We start from the raw sequence: 10873 nt of genomic DNA, 5'->3' as shown, positions 1-10873 counted from the left end.
TTTTAGGGGTCAAGGAGAGGGCCCTGGAACGGAAGAGAGAAGCACCCCAGGACATCTTTCTTATCTTCTCTTCACTGAAGGAAACAGCCAGTGTACACAAATGGCCGTCACTCTTCACTTGGGAAGAACCAAAGACTTAACAACTTTGAAAGGGTTTGTGTGTGAGACAGGGTGTGTGGAAGTCAATGCTATAAACCAGCATGTCAGACGCCATGCAGGAAGAGCTGCAGAGGGCAAGTGAGCTCCCTGGAGACAGCCCACCATCTTGCCCAGCTGCACGGCCCCAGAGACTTCGTCCCAGGGTTGCTTCTTGCTGCTGGTGTGCTTTCTTCTGTCATTGCCAGACTCCTCATTGATTTGTCGGGTGTGAGTGGACACTGGGAGACCATCCACTGCCTATAGCCTGGTCTGATTACTTCCTGGGTAACAGCCCACCCTATTGGGCAAGTTTCCTGCAGATCAACATGAAGATGAATTTTCATAAATTAATGCTGTTTAGATGAATTAATGACTTTATAGGATTCCTGATTCGGTTCAAATAATTTTAGGAAGAAAGTTTAAGAGATGGTTTGAGTTGTTTTGCCAGAAAGGTGTGATAAAGTTAGAATCAAGAATAGAATGTGCCCACTCCTCATAGAATAGAAAGTAAAGGCTACATAATAAGCGATACAATGAGCTTTCATAAATTGCACTAAAAAGAGAAATAGGCTTGGGACAGATTTGTGATCGAGAAAAAAAAATTCAGCCAGGCAGTGGTGGCGCATGCCTTTAATCCCAGCACTTGAGAGGCAGAGGCAGGCAGATTTCTGAGTTCAAGGCCAGCCTGGTCTACAGAGTGAGTTCCAGGACAGCCAGGGCTACACAGAGAAACCCTGTCTCAAAAAAAAAAAAAAAAAGAAAGAAAGAAAGAAAGAAAGAAAGAAAGAAAGAAAGAAAGAAAGAAAGAAAGAAAGAAAGGAAGGAAGAAAGAAAAGAGAAAAACCATTCATTCTAGGTCAGGTCCAAGGATGAGAGGCCACAGGTGTGCCCTGTGATAAAGCAAGGCCATGTGAAACTGTTGCTTTGAACTTATAATGAGCCTAGAGAATGGAACACTGCTTTGAACTTACTAACTGCATCCTTCTGTAACTCCCCTTTTATTTTATCTATAAGGTAATTTTATTAAAAAAAAAAAAAAAAACTTTTGTCTCAGAAGGTATAAAAAAGTCAAAAGAAAAAAGAAAGTGTGGCTGTTGGGGCTTTGCTTCATCCACCAAATGTATATATGTGTATGTATATCTGTCTACATGTATGTACATACATACATATCTGTGCATATATGTCTGTCTGTTTACATGTATGTACATACATACATATGTGTGTATATGTGTATGTCTGTCTGTTTACATGTATATACATACATATGTGTATGTTTTATAAGTATGCATGTACATTTGTGAAATTGATGAAACTAGTGGTCAGAGCCCAACCAGAGTGTGTGTGGGGTGTGTGTGGGGTGTGTGTGTGTGTGTGTGTGTGTGTGTGTGTGTGTGTGTGTTCCTGACTTTCTTTCTTCTTTTTTTTCTTTCTTCTTCTTTATGTATGAAATCCCCAGAAGCCATCAGCTTTTGGATCCAGAACAGTGAGAGTTAAATTGCCAGAACAGTAAGAGAGAGTTAAAGACCAGAGGCCATCAGTCTTGGGCCTTCCTCTGAAGCTGTGTCCCGCCTCGGTACCTGACCCTGTCAGGGCTGCCCCCCACCCCCACCCCCACAGCACTAAGCAAGTTCTATTTTTATGTTTTAAAATTTTTTTAAGTTCTAATACAAAATGAAGAAAATGCATAGACAGTAACCCCTGGTGGAGGCACAGCTAAATGCAAGAGGCCCTTTGTGAAGAGAGTATAAAATGCTCCAAGCCCCTTCTGCAGGCAGGCAGGACATGTTCCCTCTGCCTCTGCTACCCTCTCAGCCACCCCCCCCCCCTCCTTCCCTGCTATGTCGCCCTTTGTCAATCCTTTTAAAGAAATAAAACCCCTGCTCTGGTGACAGAACCATTGCTCCTTCTCCATTCCCACTGGAGAGATCATTGGTGTCCAGTTTGGCCATCTGCTGCACATAGAAGCAAGCCAATGTTCTCACTGTCAGATAGCTGCAAGTACAGGTTCTTCAGGAAGGACACGCTCAAGTTGTTGAAGTGTGTCAAGATGGTCTTGAGGGCCACCTGGGCGGCCATCTGTTTGGGGAACCAGTTCCTGCTACTGGGAAAAGGTAGGAAGGCTACAGACTTAAGCTTCTTACCCTCGGCTGTGGACAGGCACTTGTCAATGGCCTCCTCCAGTTGTTCTTCACATTTGTGGAAGCCCCACTGGGAGATGTGACAGTGGATAACAAAATTGGCTTCGAGTCCACTGGACTGGCTGATGGCCACTTTGGCAATTTTCAAAGAGCTTTGGGATTTGTGGAGTTCCTTCACTGTTTCCAAGAACTCTTTGTTGTCTCCAAGAACTCTTTACCTCCAGCCTTGAAAAGGGCTTTACCTGTCTCTTCTTTGAGGTTGATTTCAGCTGTGGTTGGGTAGACAATGCCCTCCACCCTCATGAAGCCAATATGGCTGATGTCACTTTGGGTCACGGATAGCCTCTGCACCAAAACAAGGCTCTTTGAAGACTGGTAAAGCCATCTCCCAGCCCCGTCTTCTGAGGTGGAATCTGATGTCCTTTCTTTGTCGCTATCAGTTGGCTTGGACATCTGAGACATCCATAGCTTGGTGGCCTTGAATTTCTTACTCCCCTTCTTGCCTTCTTTTCCCTGGCAACTGGGGAGAGAATCATTTCTGACTTGCCTTCGGTCCCTCACTTTTGGCCAACCGTTCAGTGTGACAGGACACCCCCACTAGCGATGGTCACTCCTCTCAGCAGTTGGTTGAGTTCCTCTTCATTGGCAATGGCCAGCAGGATGTGTCTGGGGGGATAGTGGACCTTCTTCTTGTCCCTCAAAGCATTTCAAACCAATTCTAGGATTTCTGCTGCCAGGTTCTCAATGATGGCAGCTTCATACTAGAGAGGTACCTCATCAACAGTGTTGTGGATTGCCTCAGCCTTTTGTTTTGATGGTAGTTCCACTCCTGGGAGGGGCTGCGGAGGAGGAGTGAATATTGTGAACCTTCTGTCCAATTGAATTTGTAAAATAAAGGGTAGAGCCAGTGATTGGGCAGTAGAAGGGGAGATAGGGAAAAGGGCTTAGGGGAGGAGTCGAAAGACGAGGAGTCAGAAGAGGAGGAATCAGAAGAGGAAGTCGACAGGAGAGAGGCTACAGAGATGATGGGGAGCCGGAGATGGAAGGACAAAGGAGGAAAAGAATGTGGCCTAGAAAAACCGCAAGTTATAAGGGATCTTATAGCTGGGGAATAGAGTAGTGCAATGGTAAATCTGCCCAATCTAGGCTTGCAATTTATAATCATAAATATTGAGTTGTGTTTTCCTTGACCAGACTTATTTGGGTCGGAGATTTACCACAACACAACAGCCCTACTAAAAAGACAACAGTGGCCCTGACTGACCCAGACAGCTGGGACAACTTCTTGCTCCAGCCTGATATCTTGCCTCAGTTTCCCTCTCAGCTTGCTAACTCGGTGGCCTCCTGGCACTTACACAGTAATTCAAAGCTTTAATCCATCATGGCAGTGAAACATGGCAGCATGCAGGCTGACAAGGCGCTGGAAAGGTCGCTGAGAGTTCTACATCTGGATTGGCAGATAGCAGGAAGTCCTAGGTGATGCTTCTTGAGTGTTGAAATTAAAAGTGTACACAGCTACACCTGGATCTTAAACAACCACAAAATGTTTTTCATTGTGCCCCAGAGAGCATTGCATATGACAAGCACACTAACACTGAGCGTGCCCCTACCTCTAAGAGTTGCATTTATCTTTTAAGCTAGGGGTTCCCTCTATAGCCATGCTAGACTCTAACAGTTAATCATCCAACCTGGTTTCCTAGGTGCTGGGAATATAGGTAGACAGGGAAGAGCATCAGGAAGTGCTGTCTTCCGGATTTGACTGTTGTGCCAATACACAGGATTTCCCTCAGAGCCAAACGACTGCTATCTTGAGATGTTCAGCTGTGCTTGTCTGCAAAAGATCATCCCAGCTGGGCTCGATGACTGTGTGTTTGTTCTCTCATGGGGTGGGGGTGGGAGTGCCATGAACCCCTCACCTGAGTTAGCTGAGGTTGGTCTTGAACTCAACTAGGCATGGGATTTCACACAGAGAGATACCATGAGCTGGCATGTGTTAGGTATGTGCCCTGCTGTCTGACTCCGATGTGATCAGTAATTTTAGCTATGGCTTTTAGCTAGCTGTATCTGTGTGGAACACTCCTCAAAAGAGGTTGCCATCAAGGCCCTCCTCCACTTAAGCGCGTGCTGATCCCCCAGTAAGTGCACTTCCTGTCTCTTGAGTCCAGGCTGGCATTGTGATACTTCTTATCAACCAAGTGTAGCAGAGGTGATGCCCTCTCCTTTGAGGATCTTGCCAACTCTCCCTTGCTCCCTAGTAAAGCTGTTTACCTCTCTGAAAGGAAAATTGGACTAGCTGGTGGGGAGAGCCACTCTGGGCTGCACCGTGAGACGCTCTCTCCAAGATCTAAAGAGAAGCTACGTGAAGGTACGTCAGGCCTAAAATCTCAGCACTCGGGAGGTGGAGGCAGGAGTTCAAGACCAGCCTAAGCCACATAGTGAGTTCCAGGCTACCCTCTGAAATGTGAGACCTTGTTAAAAAAAAATCAACCAGCCATGCTTAAACAAACAAACAAAAGGTAGCCGGGAACTCATTACGTAGCTGAGGCCGGTCCTGAAGAGAAATGGAGAGAGCATGGATGAGGGAGAAATGGGGGCAGGGACTGGGAGGAGAGGGACGTAAAATAGGTCAGGATGTAAAATATAATAAAATTATGTTTTTAACTAAAGAGAAAGAAAGAGACTTAGACTCCATGTTAGGGCTTGAGTACAGCGTGTTCTCCCCATGCTCATGCGTTTGGATGCTTGGTGCCCAGATTGGTAGAACTGCTTTAGAGAGTTAAGAACCCTCTGGTAAGGAAGGCACTGATTGGTGGAGGTGGGTCCCTAGGAGCAGGCTTTGGCGAGCTCTATTCCAGTCTGAGCTTTCCAAGCACTCACAGGGTCAGAGTCACCCAGCTGCCAATCCTCCTCTGCCGCACCATGGATCGAAACAAACCCTCCTCGCTTACGTTGCTCCGCACAGGTATTTTTGTCTCTGCAACAAGGGAAATACCCAAAATGCTACTGAAGAGATGAGACAGAACAAAAGAGAGGGCCACACGGGGACGTGCTGAGGTTTGTGACAGAAGCCACGTCAGTCTTCCAGTTGAACACAAGTGTAGCTGAATACATCTGCTTCGGAGAGCACAGGGCATGAGCTGGGCGTGGAGCTCGGTGTGGAGCTCGGTGTGGCATTCAGGAGGCCCCGTGTCCATCTCCAGCATCACTTAAGCTGGATTCAATGATGTATGCCTGGACTCCCAGCAACCAGGAGATGGACCAGAAGCTCAAGGTCACCCTCAGTCACATAGCAAGTTTAGGCCCAGCCTAGGGTACATGAAGCACTCCAAAAGAAAAAAATAAAAACAAATAAACAAATAAATAAATAAACAGAAGAAGAAAAGAGAGACCATGTAAGAAAACCCGAAGAGCCTCTCAATTAAGGCCACAGTCAGCCATGAAAAGTCACTGATTGTTATCTAAATATCTACTTTTTCAATAAAGCTCCCTTCATTTTTTCTCTCTTTCCCTCTCTCTCTTTCTCTGTCTCTCAAAATAACTGACAGAACAAGTGGAGAGAAACTCATCAAAACTATGGGCTAACCGAGCAAGCCCTGATTAACTTATCCTTACACAACGCTCAAGCCAACAATAGCCGATAACGTTCTCAAAGGCGCACAGAATGCGAGTCAAAACAAAGTTCTCAGCGATAAATCAAATCTCAGTTATATGAGAAGGATTTTACTCATACAACTCTCTGGCCTGAAAGAAATTAAAGGAGAAATCAACAATAAAAGAACGGAGAGGGGGGCTTGATGGAATAGGCGTGGCTTTGCTGAGGTGGGTGTGGCCTTGATGGAATAGGTGTGGCTTGTCAGAATGGGCGTGGCCTTGTTGGAGAAAGTGTGTCACTGCAGGTGGCCTTTGAGGTTTCAAGCAGCCCTCAAGCCAGGCCCAGTATCTCTCTCCTCCTGCTGCCTGAAGATCCAGGTGTTGAACTCTCAGCTCCTTCTCTAGAACCACATGGGCCTGCACCCTGCCATGTTCCCTGCCATGATGAAACTATAAGCAAGCTCCAATTAAATGATTTCCTTCTCTTTACGGTCTGGGCCCAGGCACTGAGCAGATCCTGGGTGGCAGCTCTGCCCCCAATCTCACAGAACCCAGAGGAAGCGGGGATCCCAGGCTCTAACTTGGGCAGTATCTTAGGTAAGAAGACAGCAACACCCACCCCAAACAGGGAGTAACTGGGACCCACTAGGACCCAGGAATTCACTCCTGGCCTGGAGCACTGGTTCCTTCCTGTCTGTGCCTGAGCACTGAGCAGATTTTGGGCCCCAGCTATAACCCCAGTAGTAACACCCAACCCACACAGTTCCGATACAACCAAGATAATAGGAAAGACAGGCACCAGTCAGAGACAGGGCAGGTAGCACTAAGGGGATCCAGATGGCGAAAGGCAAGCACAAGAACATAAGCATCAGAAACCCAGGGTACTTGGCATCATTAGAACCTAGTTCTCCCACACAAGAAAATCCTGAATTCCCCATATCACTAGGAAAGCAAGATTCAGATTTAAAATCACTTCTAATGATGATGTTAGAGGACTTTAAGAAGGACATAAATAACACTCTCAAAGAGTTTAAGGAGAACACAGGTAAGCAGGTAGAAGCCCTTAAAGAGGAAACACAAATATCCCTTAAAGAATTACAAGAGAACACAACCAAACAGGTAAAGGAATTGAACAAAACCATCCAGGACATAAAAACAATCAAGTAGAAACAATCAAGAAATCACAAAGGGAGACTACCCTGGAGATAGAAAACCTTGGGAAGAAATCAGGAGTCATAGATGCAAGCATCACCAACAGAATCCAAGAGATAGAAGACAGAATCTCAGGTACAGAAGATACCATTGAAAATATTGACACAACTGTCAAAGAAAATGCAAAATGCAAAAAGTTCTTAACATAAAATATCCAGGAAATCCAGGACACAATGAGAAGACCAAACCTAAGGATAATAGGTACAGATGAAAGTGAAGATTTCCAACTTAAAGGGCCAATAAATATCTTCAACAAAATTATAGAAGAAAACTTCCCTAACCTAAAGAACAAGATGCCCATAAACATACAAGAAGCCTATAGAATGCCAAATAGACTAGACCAGAAAAGAAATACCTCCCATCACATAATAATCAAAACACCAAGTACACAAAACAAAGAAAGAATATTAAATGCAGTAAGGGAAAAAGGCCAAGTAACATATAAAAGCAGACCTATCAGAATTACACCAGACTTCTCACCAGATACTATAAAAGTGAGAAGATGTTGGACAGATGTCATACAGATCCTAAAAGAACACAAATGCCAGCCCTGGCTACTATACCCAGCAAAATTCTCAATTACCATAAATGGAGAAACCAAGATATTCCATGACAAAACCAAATTTACACAATATCTTTCCACAAATCCAGGATTACAAAGGATAATAGCAGGAAAGCTTCAATACAAGGAGGGAAATTATACCCTAGAAAGAGCAAGAAAGTAATCCTCTTCCAACAAATCGAAAAGAAGATAGCCACACAAAGATAATTCCAGCTCTAATAACAAAAATAACAGGAAGCAACAATCACTGTTCCTTACTGTCTCTTAACATCAATGGACTCAATTCCCCAATTAAAAGACACAGGCTAATGGACTGGATATGTAAACATGACCCAGCATTTTGCTGCATACAGGAAACCCACCTCAGTGACAAAGACAGACTCTACCTTAGAGTAAAAGGCTGGAAAACAATTTTTCAAGCAAATATTCCTAAGAAACAAGCTGGAGTAGCCATTCTAAAGTCTCCAGCCCGAGAACACAAAGGGAGGGACTCATGCCTCCACCTGTATAGGTAGTTGAGGGTGGCCTTGTCAGGCATCAGTGGAAGTAGAGGGCCTTGGTGCCTGAAAGTTTGGATTCACTAGTGTTGGGGAATTTGAGAGCAGGGAGGCAGGAATGGGAGGATGGTGGGAGCACACCCTCATAGAAACTTCCAGAATTATATGGATTAGACATGACATAGGCAGGCCACCAGAAGACTAGATTTCAGAATTCAAACAAATAATTATCTTGATACTAAAATTTGTTTTGAGAATTGTATATTGCAGAATATACCGCCTTTGTGTATCTACTCATCAAGCAAGCTGAGCAGACCTGCTCGAACCTCTGATGTCCTGGAATTCCAGCTGGATGCAGTGAAGATACAGCATCAGAGGCTTATCAATTTACTCTTCCCTCTGCCCCTCTTTTAATATCTCAATGCCCTTAATCAGCTTGAAGAAGTTAATGAAGAGTCGGCGCCCCATTCCCTGGGATCGGGGACTGAGGTGGTTAATATTGGGCTGTCTTTCTAGGAAGAAGTAGTGGTTTTGTTGGAACAGGGAGGAATAGCTAGGATTTATTGCACAGCCATAACCTATTAGTAGAAATATGTATAATTGTTATTAAGATGAAGTTATGCCGGGAAGAGGTGGGGCACGCCTTTAATCCCAGCACTTGGGAGGCAGAGGCAGGCCAATTTCTGAGTTCGAGGCCAGCCTGGTCTACAGAGTGAGTTCCAGGACAGCCAGGGCTACACAGAGAAACCCTGTCTCGAAAAACCAAAATAAAAAAAGAAAATGAAGTTATAATTTCTTAAATAGTACAAATTTTACTTTGATTTCAAATTTGAGGTTTTCATTGGCACGAGTTTCTTATTGATATAAAAGTGAGATTAATATTGTTACTTTTATAAGCATTGTGCCTATATAACACATTTAAGAATACAAGGCTTAGACCCAGTTCTTCTTTAACTTTTTTAATTGATTTGAGATGGTTAACCTGTGATTTGAGGGCCTATAGCAAATTCATGGCTCTGAGTTTATTGTTAGGGTGTTTTCTACATTTTCTTTAGAAATAGCTGAGAGGAGTTAACAGACAACAGTCCAGATTGCCTTACATGGATAATTGGTTTTCAAAACTTCAGAAGTCCACAGAATTGATGTTACAAACATTTCTGTATTAATGTTCATTTTGATTAGAGACCTGTCTGCTCCTGACAGCTTCCTGTCTTGAATTCTAAGAAGAAATTGAGCATCTTTGGAGTTACTCCAGTTGTGGTGAGACAGCCACTAGGCAAGAATTGCCTCTTGTCATCTACAGACAAATTACTGTCCAGAAAAGGACACACTTGAGAATAGTCAACTGATTATATCTGCCAAGACAGAGTAGTCAGCCCTTAATAATTCTGCATCACTAGGTCGGTCTATCAGATGATCCTGGGCCAAAAAGCTGAAGATCGGATGCTCCAACGTTTTGTAGTATAGGGACTGTCCAGGTGTTCAGCAGTCTCTATAAATTGGCTAAGTTTTAGAAGCTATGTTTTGTGCTTCCCATAATTTCAGTTAACTCAGTCATTCTGGATTTCTGACGGGGTTGAAGACTTAGAGTCTCATAGCCAATCCTGGCTATTTACTTTGAGAGTAAAGATTTGAGAGGATGGTTTTCAGCTGACATTCATTCTAAAGCCAAGAAAAAAGCCAGGTTCAGAACTAAGTCTTTTAGTTAGGAGAGATGACAGAGGTTCTGGTCAACAAAATGATGGACTGGGTATTAGGTCTATCTTGTACTTTACTGACACAAATTGGTATAGTTATGCTCCAGTTGTATTTTGAGAGAAAAGTTTTATTTTAACAGGAAGGGTGATATGTAGGAGGAGCTAAGGTGGGAGGAGTAAGAAGAGGAAGAGGAGGAGGAGCTAGGAGATGAGAGAGAGAGAGAGAGAGAGAGAGAGAGAGAGAGAGAGAGAGAGAGAGGAAAAGAAGAACATGGAGGCGGATTTTCGAGTGTCTCCCCCAGTCAAAGATAGTTGGTATATCTAGGTTGGGTATTGGGTTACACTTCTGATTGTATGGGCATCTTGTTATTGAGCATTACCAAACTTATAAAGCCTTTGATCAACATTAAAAAACCAAAATTGTATAAAAGCTAAAAGGAGGAGGGGGGATGGGATAGGGGTTTTCTAGGGAGGAGAAATGGAGAAAGGGGAGGGCATATGAAATGTAAATAAAATATCCAATAATAAATAAAAAATAAATAAATGCTTTCCTTCATAAGAGCTGCTGTGGTTGTGTCTCTTCATGATAGAAAACTGACTAAGGTACTTAGACGTAAAATAAGGTACATCCATCCAGTCGCGGGTTGAAAATAAAAATCAAAAAGGAAATCAGAAAGTTTTTAGGAAGATGAAAATGAAAACACAGAACATCTCAATATGAGTGACTAAAGCTACACTGATGGTATCTACAAGGTCTCAGTCACTGTTCTCTTCCTGGGAAGAGACACCATTACCATGGCAACTCTTATAAAAGACAACATTTAATTGGTGCTGGCTTACAGTGTCAGTGGTTCAGTCTATTGTCACCATGGCAGGAAGCATTACAGCATCTGGGCAGATGGAAGGCAACCAGAAGGAGGCTCTGATTCCACACTGGGTGTTGCCTAAGCATAGGAGACCTCAAAGCCCACCTCCACAGTGACACATTTCCTCCAACAAGGCCACGCCTCCTCCAACAAGGCCACGCCTCCTCCAATA

General features: G+C 43.9%; 1 pseudogene; it reads right to left on the bottom strand.

The window, feature by feature from the left end:
* Positions 1–1169: 1169 nt before the first annotated feature.
* On the bottom strand, positions 1170–5479 carry LOC117723479 (core histone macro-H2A.2 pseudogene; annotated as a pseudogene).
* Positions 5480–10873: the final 5394 nt, after the last annotated feature.

Source organism: Arvicanthis niloticus, chromosome 18 (genome assembly GCF_011762505.2).
Source record: "Arvicanthis niloticus isolate mArvNil1 chromosome 18, mArvNil1.pat.X, whole genome shotgun sequence".
In the NCBI taxonomy this organism is placed as follows: domain Eukaryota; kingdom Metazoa; phylum Chordata; class Mammalia; order Rodentia; family Muridae; genus Arvicanthis; species Arvicanthis niloticus.
The sequence above is the reverse complement of the archived record's forward strand: the minus strand, read 5'-3'. Positions and strand labels throughout refer to the sequence as shown.